At 48.7% G+C, this 9,734-nt stretch overlaps 1 protein-coding gene across 1 annotated transcript in view; it reads right to left on the bottom strand.

The window, feature by feature from the left end:
• Samd4a (sterile alpha motif domain containing 4A) overlaps positions 1-9,476 on the bottom strand; it is a 91,668-nt gene extending 82,192 nt beyond the window's left edge. Inside the window, exon 1 of the mRNA XM_010632693.3 lies at positions 9,299-9,476. The gene's annotated coding sequence lies outside the window, so the exon portion shown is untranslated. The remainder of the gene's footprint in view (positions 1-9,298) is intronic.
• Between the last annotated feature and the right edge of the window lie 258 nt (positions 9,477-9,734).

The following is a 9,734-nucleotide window of genomic DNA, read 5'->3' as shown; positions in this document are numbered from 1 at the left end:
CCCCTGCTGTCCTGTTTCTTCTTCCCGAGCTGCAATCTTCGGCCATCAGGCTGCAGCTGCTGCCCCCAGCCAGCCGCTGTCAATAGACAGCTATGGAACGAGCCTGGTCGCCCAGCCCCAGCCCCAGCCCCCTCCTGTGAGCACAGGTTGGATTTCCTGGCTCATTTCCAGCACAGAGAGCATGATGGGAGTGGCAGTGTGTGACCGCATGGATGGAGCCATAAAAGGCTCGGCAGCTTCTGTCTCGCTCTCTCTCAATTCTCTTCCTGCAGGGAAAGCCAGCTGCCATGTTGACAGGGGACCCAAGCAGCCCAATGGCGGCCGACCAAGGCCTCCTGCCTATATAGCCAACACCAACCTGCGAGCCCCATGAGGAAGCCTTGGCAGAAGCCCATCTCCAGCCCTCGGAGGTCTTCAGATGACAGCAGGCCCGGAGAAGATGTTGAGGGCCCCAGCCAGAATCCCTCACTTTACCGATCCACAGAAACTGCACCTGATTATGTACTTACTGTTTTCAGCTGCTAAGTTCTGAGTAATTTGTCATGCAGCCAAAGATAACAAAGACACTACCGAGAGCCCCTCTAGGAAGGAGGAAGTTGTAGCCATTTAGCTCTGAGTAGTTCGGTCCTTCCAGCAAAGTCCTTCTATCTGGAGACAGAGCCAGAGCCAGGAAGCTGACCTGTTGCTCTGAACAGCCTCCCTGTCCTGGTGACCCCACTTTCAGACCTGAGTGCAGGACTGAGCCGACCACCCAGACTTGAGCGCTCCAGATTCCACAGTGGTGGTTTTTCAGGGCTACTTAAGAAATGGTTTCTGAGGATGACTTGGCTTCCTGTGGAGGTCTGCCTCCTGGCAGAGTGTGCTGAGTATGTGGACCGGGACCATGTCTGGTCTCCGACGATAGCTCCTCGCGACGAATTAGCAAGCCAGAACTTCCTGCTTTCTAGTTAGCATGGAGTCAGTCTCTCAGGATGAGCTGTCCCTGGGCACTGCCGAGTGTGACATTTCCACCTCCAAACAGAAACCAGACCCTCCATGGGGGGCTTGGTCGGGCCACACACCCACTGGCTATCTCTGCAGTAACCACTCCACTTTCAGACAGCAGGGGATCTTTGCTGAGATTTCTCTTCCTTGGAGAAGACTCAGAAATTCTTATCCTTATCAAATAATCGATCACTTCTGAGATGCAGTCTCTACCATCACCCACCCGAGTATCAAATAACATGCAAAACGGAAGTCCTAAACCTGTAGGTTTGACGACACCAACTCACCTCTCTTACACTTGTGCAATAGTTTATTTCTTGGGACAGGAAGCGGGGATGTAAGAGTTTGTTGGATATGGAATGTGAGAAAAATCTAATGATTTATAATTTGTAAGCCAGTCACACAAGAATAGTAAAAGAAAAATTAAAAGAGCTATAATTAAAGACGGTGAGGATTAGAAAACTGTCCCAGTGATTCTTGGGGTGACACAGAGTGTGTTTAAATATCAAGCCTGGTATTATTACCACACAATGGTGTGTCAATGTTTAAGGGCTCCAGTTGTTAGTAAATTACCCTTAAATTGCTATTTTATTATACCCTTGTTTTCAGTTTAATAACATTTACCATAGAAGGGTTTCTCACAAGTGCATTTAAGCAATTTGTTCATGCGAGAAATGGCTGAGAATTAAGTGCACACACAAGAACTGGTTAAGTAAATGTGCTAAAAGGCAGGAACACTCATGGCTCTTACATGGAAGAATTTACATTACAAACTCAGTCCTAGATGTATCAGGTACTACAGGCTTCTAAATTCAGGGAGGCTCTGCACAGCTCAGGATGATAACCTCACAGTGCAAAACTCTGGTAGGGATGCGAGCCTCCACAGGCACCTGAAAAATCAGGGAGACAAATGGCAAGTGGTGGGTTGCCTGTGGCGGCACCGCACTTGTCTGCCTCCCGAGGTACCGTCCTCCTGAGCTGGAGAGAAGAGTCCCCATCATCTGCAGAGCCTTGAAAATGTCATGGATCAGAGAAGTTCCAACGGAGACCCAGCTTCCCGGAGTTATGGGGCTTCTACAGCTACAGGTGGTGCTGTGCACAGACACAATGAATCAAGAAGCTGAAACCAGTTCCCTACCTTCAGGAAGCAGAACTGCTGGCTTCCAAGATGGCCACCTATCTTCTCCCCCTGGTATTTACACCCTGGGCACTTTCCTTCTGCCCTGCTCAGGGCTGGTGGATGTGACCAACATGGTGTGGTGGGGGCAGCTTATTAGGTCATAAAAGGCACTGTGGTGTCCACCTAGCTTTCTTGGTTCATTTGCTCTAGGGGAAGACAGCCACGCCACCATGAAGATGCTTAGGCATTCCCAGAGAGGGCCATTTGGAAGAACCCTGGCCTTCTGGAAATAGCCAGAACCAGCTCGGAAGTCAGGGGAGTGAGCCACAGGAGCACTGGCTTCTCCGTCTCTGGTCAATATCAGGACCACAACGCTGTGAGAGACCCTGAACTTGAACTACCCAACGAGGCTGTTCTAAATTCAGAAAACTGCGTGACAGGTGTTTGTTATTATGCTAAGCCATTACATTTTGGGGTAATTTGTTACACAGCCATAGTTAACCAGTACAAGGAGTTTCATGTTACTTGGTTAAAAAAATTACTGAAAAATAGTTCTGCTCCTTGAAATCAACAGAAAAGGCAAGGATGGAGGTAGTGGACCCCATAGATCATTAGGAGCATGATAGCCTTCTCTGAAAATATTAGTTGCTGGGCACTTGACCATGCTCAGAGGGCAGGTGCCAGGCAGATACCTGTAAGACTCATTTGCCACTCCAGTCATCTGGGCTTCCCTTCTGGACTCACTTTCCCCCGGAATTCTGGTAGAGCTGGATGCTCCAGGAGGGTTCCTTGGTTCCTGAAGGACGCAGGCCAGCTGAGAACTCATCCTGAGATGCCATGGGCTCAAGGTAGGGTTGGGACTCACTGCCAGCGTCTGACCTTCTCCTAGCTATGCCTATCCTGCAGGTGAGGCTACCACTCCCAGACAGCACATACAAGCTAGCTCCAACAACCACCTGCCTCACTTCTGCCCTCTGGCCTGTGAAATTGTGGACAAACTGCTGCAGGCAGTTTCCATCCCAGATCCCTCCTCTGAGCTCCAGACTCCCAAACTCAACTGCACCCTCTCCGTCTTCCAATCAGATGTTCTCAAAGTCCACATAGGCAAAGCCCACTCTCACCAGATCTGCTCCTTCACTCCTACCTCAGCAAATCACTTTTCCAACTTTCAGCCGTTCAAGTTGAAACCTCGGAGCATCCTTGATTCCTTTCTCTTTTATCCCATGTGTAGGCAGGAGGCAAATCCTGTGGGTGGAATCTTTAAAACTCATCGTGAATCCGACCACCTCTCACCGGGCTTCTGCATCTCACCTACCTCCACCAGTCAGTTATCAGTCATAACAGGCATTTTAAAAGAATGACCTTTTTTATCACCAGAGAATAGAATGGGTCATTCCCTGGGTTAAATACTCCAGTAGCATCCCATCTGCTATGGTTTGGACATGGTTTCACTGCGTCCCCTAAGGTTCCTATGCTGGGAGACTGGGGCCCCAGTGTGGCAGTTTGGAGGTGATGGGACCTTTGAGGGGTAGAGCCTAGTGGGGCTACTAGGTCACGGGGACACTGTCCTCAGAAGGAATTCACGTAGTTCCGGTGGGACCTTGTTCCCATTAGAATGGGTTGTTACAAAAAGAGCGAACTGGCCTGCATGACTCCCCTTGTTCTCTTCTCACAGGCCTCTGCCATTGTGAGGCCAGGCACAACCACACGCCTCAACTGATGGGGCTGCCCCACCTCAAGACTTTTAGCCTCTGAAACTCCAAGCTAAACAGACCTCTTTCCAAAGTACCCAGCCTCAGATCCTTCACGACAGCAACAGAAAATGGATAAAAACATCTCATTCTGAGGAAAAGCCAAAGTTCTGACGATGCCTTGCTGAATCTGACTGTGATCCAGTCTCCCCCGCTACTGTCCCTTCACTTCTGTCCATCCTCTAACTCACAGGGCACCTGGCTTTGCCCTTTCTCCTGCCCGGAACACCCCCCACCCGTCCCACACTTAGCACCTATCAGCTCCATCTTTGCTCAAAGGTCACTATCCTGGTGAGACTTCCTCCGTTTCCACTATTTCAAATCGCTCATCCTCCTCATGCTGCTACTCCCAGGCCTCTCTCGTTTTCTCCACGGCACATTTCACCCTGTGACTTGCTAGATTTTCCACTTGATTTCTGTCTCTCTCGCTAGACTGGAAGCCCCTTGGGGGAGTGATGGTGTCCCCATTTCCCCATGCATGAACATTTTCTTATTCATCGCAGCTTTTAGTACCTGTATAAGACCGTCCCCTGGCATTCTGTTTGATACTGTTTTACAGACCCTTGGATTTCTTACTCAGAATGTTAATTCCTTCCTGGACATGTTTTTAAGTGAAGTCTGGTGGACTGGCGGGCCTAGCCATAGGAGTAGCTACTGTTACAGCAGCACAAACTGTTCAGTCACCTCTTTAGTTCTCATTTGATTACTTTAGCTTTCAAGTCAAATAGGAACAGGAACATGTGAAAGAAAATAAAATGATTACCTCCATTTTCAAAGTCTTGATCACACCCCCCTTCTCAATATTCTAAGATGGAAAATTTTGCTAAAAAACAAAAGCATAATGGGTGCTTTTCCTGATCATAACTGACATCAATTAAAGTAATCTTCATGAAAATGAGCTGAAAGGCTGACACAGCAGAAGCAAATGTATTTAATACAACTCTTTGGCAAACATCTGTTTAAGGAGCGAAAACCAATACCAATAGGGTTGTATTGTCTGTTTTAGGTCCGAAGTTTTTTTGGCACTAAGCGATTATTGTTTTAATAAGACCTCACAGAAATGGATCTCCAAAGACTCATACATTAGAGATCAAAAAATTATTTCCCTACTTTGATAAACATAGGATGTACCTTTGGAAGCCACACCTGGCTAATTATTTACACCAAAACCTCTCAGAGGAGAGGCTATGAATATTCTAAAGGCAGGAAGTTTTCCCACTTCCTAATCTTCACCCTCACGCTCCCAGGCCACCACCACCAAAACCCCAAATGCTACAGTGGAACTTTCCAGTAGTCTTTTAAAATAATGAACTAGCAGTTCTCACACTGACTTTGCAAAGGAGAAAAACGTGCTATATGGTACTAAGATGTAGGCCTTGGTCCACGAGGAGCGCTAGAAACAAGAGCCCCAGCCGAAGTACTTGGCGGCCTCATTGTAGTATCATGTGATAAATGGAGGGCTTCAAGGCCCGAATCGTCCAAAGCGTCGAGGCAGGGCAAAGAGGGACCATCTTTGAAGAACTACACAGCAGAGCTCAGGTGCCCCCCAGTGGGAACCACATGGCGGCTACTTCACAGATAGGTTTAGCGACCTCAGGAAGTCTGGGAAGGGTCCGAGGGAACGAGTTCCATCCCTGACCCCAGGGAGCCATTCTGTATCTTTAAATAATCCTAGACTGTTAAATTGCTGGGTCCCACACTTTCTAAAATAAATGAGGAAGTTGCTCAACAACTTATAGATAAAATTTCCCATCCTGAGAGCTGGGGAATCCAAAGTCTAAGTGTGAATGTAAGAGCCAAGTGGTGTGTTGTGTAACTATGTAAATACTGTCACGAAGGAATAGCACATATATAGTCCCAAAATATGTGTGTTAGACATGCTGATAGTCAAATTTATGTATCACTCACTTAGGTATGAAACCTGAATAATTACATGTCAGAGTTACTCCAAGTTATGCTACAGAGGAGAGACTGAAGGATTTTGTTGAGGCAGGACATTCAAATCATTGGCCACACATTAACCAGTGCTATATTTGAAAAGAAAGGCCTGGATTACTACAAGGGCAGAGTTGGGTGACCCTGGAACACATCCAATTGCCCTCAGGCACAGCCCTGTAGAGGGAGTTAGAGGCATGCCTACCTCTCCGGCTTACTCTGGAGCCCAGGGCCAACGCTGGGAACGCATGCAAAGCTAAGCGGTAAAGGTGGCTTGTTTTTACCCGTTCCCTGGGCATCCAACTCATGTTTGGGTCAGTAGGTCTGTTGAGGCCATCAGAGTAGGATTTCTCAGGCTTGTGGGGAAGGGATGCTACTTCCTAACGCTGAAGTCTCCAGGGCAAGTGGGTAACAAGGACAACAGAAGAATGTCGGAGAGGAAGGCAGTTCTTTGATTAGGAAATGAGGACAGATGAGGCCTTTCCCCTCCTTTTGGGCACCCTGCTGCGAAGTTAAGTAGACCCAGAGGTCAATGGCTGGGCCAGAAGCAGAAGGACTAACCAGATGAGGACCTTTGGCAATAGAGGACTTAGTGGCAAAAGACAAGAGCTCAGTGTTTTGATCTAGCTTCATATTGTCATTTTGGGAGGTGGGGACACATCTATCTGTGGTCCCTGCCGAAGTATATGGCTTAGTGCTGGCATAAGTCCTTTTCAATGGGGTTTACAGCATCACAGCTGTAGGGAAAGTTCTTTACCTATCATACAAAGGATCTGAGGAGAATCAGGCCAGAGAGGTGGAGAAACACTTTGAGAAGGCCTCCATTTCTAAAATCAAAGGCAATGCTGTTAAGAGTCAGAACTCATTTTCTAAAGAAGCACCCTGACCCAATCCAAGAACGGGCATCTGAAATGAATGAACATTTCTCAGATGAGTAAGTAGACGCAGCAAATAGATATATGAAAAAGACATTCAACATCACCAGTCATTCAAGAGACGCAAATGAAAACTACGTTGAGATTCTACCTCACTCCAGAAAGAATGGCTGCTATCATGAAGTCAACCAATAACAAATGCTGGCGGGGCTGTGGGGAGAAAGGGAACCCTTCTCCACTGTTGGTGGGAGTGCAGACTGGTGCAACCACTGTGGATACCAGTGTGGAGATTCCTCAAGAAAACCAGGATTAGAAGTCCTATTTGACCCAGCTATTCTCCTTCTGGGAATATTCCTGAAAGAATTAAAAAGTATCCTACCACAGCGATATTTGCATGGCACCCATGTTTATAGTGGCACAGTTTGTAACAGCTAAATCTTGGAAACAGCTCAGATGCTCATCAACTGAGGACTGGGTGAAGATATGCTTTTTTTTTTTTTTTAATAGAATAGATTTCTACTCAGTCATTAAATAAACTAGAGACAATTATATCTAAATGGATGCACACTGAAGCCATACTCTTTAGTGAAATACATCACACACACATATGTGTAAATACTGAATTAATGAGGACCAAAATAAAGGATAGATTATGGTGAAATAGGAAGAAAACATTAAAAAAGGAAGGGGAACTAGGGTGGTGGGGGTGGGGAGGAGAAGGGAAAGAAAAAAATGGAGGAAAAAAGGAGAAAATGGAAACAAAGCTTATGTATATAGGGGGGGTGGAGGGGTTGAAGGGAGGGAAGGGGAGTAGGGGAAAAATAAGAACCAAGATATATATCATGTACAGGTACAAATTCCCAAAGATGAATGTCACCATAATGCACACCTACAATGCACCAACAAACTTAATGAATTAAAAAAAAAACTTAGCAAGAAAACAAAAAACCCACAGAGACTTCATCATCATCGCTATACCAGCGGAGACCTAGCCTTCAGCTCTTTGAAAAAGCTCACCGTTTCCTGTCATCCGGCACTCTGCTGCGGACAGACTGCGTGCTGCACCTCCAAACCTCCCTCCACCCCATCATCATTCATGATGCAGCGTAAGCATCCGCCTCCCTCCCCAGCCTGCTGCTTCCTCCCACAGGGACCCTCAAGGACTCGGGCACTGTACGACACTCTCTGGTCAGACTGCAGGCTCTGGAGGGTGAGGACAGAGGCTCTCACCTGCCCGGATGGCTTCTCTCCTCTCGTCCTCACCTGGTCAGGCAGATGCCCCAGCGTGTTCCTATCAGACGCTGCTATGGCCCTCTGAGGCCACCCTCCCAGCACGCTCCTGCCTCAGGGATCCGTTCTAACCCTTCTCTGGCCGCGACTCCCGCACGGCACGGTAAGTCTGCCGAGTCCCTCGGAGACCCAGATCCCCAAATCCTGGGTGTAAGCACCTGAGACAGGCTGTTATCTCAGACGCACCTCTCGAAGGTATTTCCAAGAGTTGTAGGAGTTTCGGGTGTTCTGAGTGACTTGGAACAAAGGAAAAGGAGGACAACAAAGCAGAATGAATCAGACCAGACTCTGCTGTATCACCTGAATTTGAATCCCAGATCCTGCACTGAGTCAGCCGTGGGAACTCGGACAAGCTACGGAGCCACTTTGAGCTTCAGCTTTCTCAGCGGGAGAATGGCAGCTCTCACAGGATGGCCGTGTGCTCTGGAGTATCTCGCTGAAGCATGGACCCTTCATCTGGCCTACAGTGAGGGCCGTCCACTTGCTAGCTATTGGCACCATCGTCCAGGGATGGTCCAGACAACATCCTGTCCCACGGGGCTCTCTCCTGCGGGGTGGCGACCCCAGCCCTGAGACACCGGTTCCAACTGTGTAGAGGGGCGGCGCCTGGGAACGGATGAGAACCGCATTGCCGCCTCCCACCCTAGAGCCACTGAATCAGACACTGTTAACGAGTCCTCCGGGTGACCAAGATCCAGGCTCTGGGCAGACAGAACTCAGAACAGCGGGCCGTTTCGAGCCTTGCGATGATCAGAAAGTGAGAATGATATGAAACCAGATGGGAAAAAAGAGTTCTTCCCAGGAGAAAGGATTGAACTAGTCAAGGCAGAGTGGCAAGGATTTTTAAGAGGAAGTAGTTGAATTGAAAACAGTAGGCAAGCAAAATATTGTAATATTTCTGGGGCAGGACTGATCGAGCGCTCAGGCTTTTGGTCTAGAGCAATGTAGCCCGTGAGAAGGACTGACAGTCCTTCTAAAGGTCGATAGAGAAACCACCATTTGGCCCATTTGGGTTTTAAGAGTGACATTAAGGAAGATACAGAAATTCTGATGAGCAAGACTTTGGTGGCTCCTGCATCCTATGGCGCTGGGTTTTTTTGTTTGTTTGTTTTTTGTTTTTTTGAGACAGGGTCTCACTATGTAGTTGAGACTGACCTAGAACTCACTATGTAGTCCAGGCTGGTCTCGAACTCACAGCGATCCTCCTGCCTCAGCCTCCAGAGTGCTGGGATTCCAGGCATGTGCCACCACACCCAGCCCTGCTGCGATGCTTTGAGGCAGCAGGTTGAGGTTAGTCCGCTGGTGGCCCAAGGGCACCCCAGACCTTCGAGCCAGGGCGTTACCTGTAGGGGCCGCTCCGGAGAGCTGTGTGGTGAAGCAGCGCTCACTTACTGGTCGAAGGATGAGCCAGGAGCTGTGCGGCAAGGGGAGCAAAGTTCTCTTGATCAGAGGACTGCAGTATTTTGCTGAGTTTAGCAGGGAGGGCTCAGATGCTGGACAGGTTATGTGGAGCCGATCGCGTTACAGCTGAGCCAGGTGTCAGAGAAAACGTGTGCGTTGGTGGAATTGTCACAGAAGAGCTCGCTCCACCTCCTCCCTCTCCACTTTGTCCTCCGCCTCCGCTCCCCTCCTCCGGTGTCCACTGCACATGCGCATCACTATCGCGCTTCTGCCTGCCACTGTGACGTCACAGGGGCCCACAGTGACCCCGACCGGGGCAGGCAGTGACAGGCTCCCTCTGTGTACCTGACAGCGTGGAAGTGTCAGGCATCCCCTCCG

This window comes from Fukomys damarensis, unplaced genomic scaffold (genome assembly GCF_012274545.1).
Source record: "Fukomys damarensis isolate Sample0158 unplaced genomic scaffold, DMR_v1.0_HiC HiC_scaffold_17, whole genome shotgun sequence".
NCBI classification, from domain to species: Eukaryota; Metazoa; Chordata; class Mammalia; order Rodentia; family Bathyergidae; genus Fukomys; species Fukomys damarensis.
This window is presented reverse-complemented; position numbering and strand designations above follow the sequence as displayed.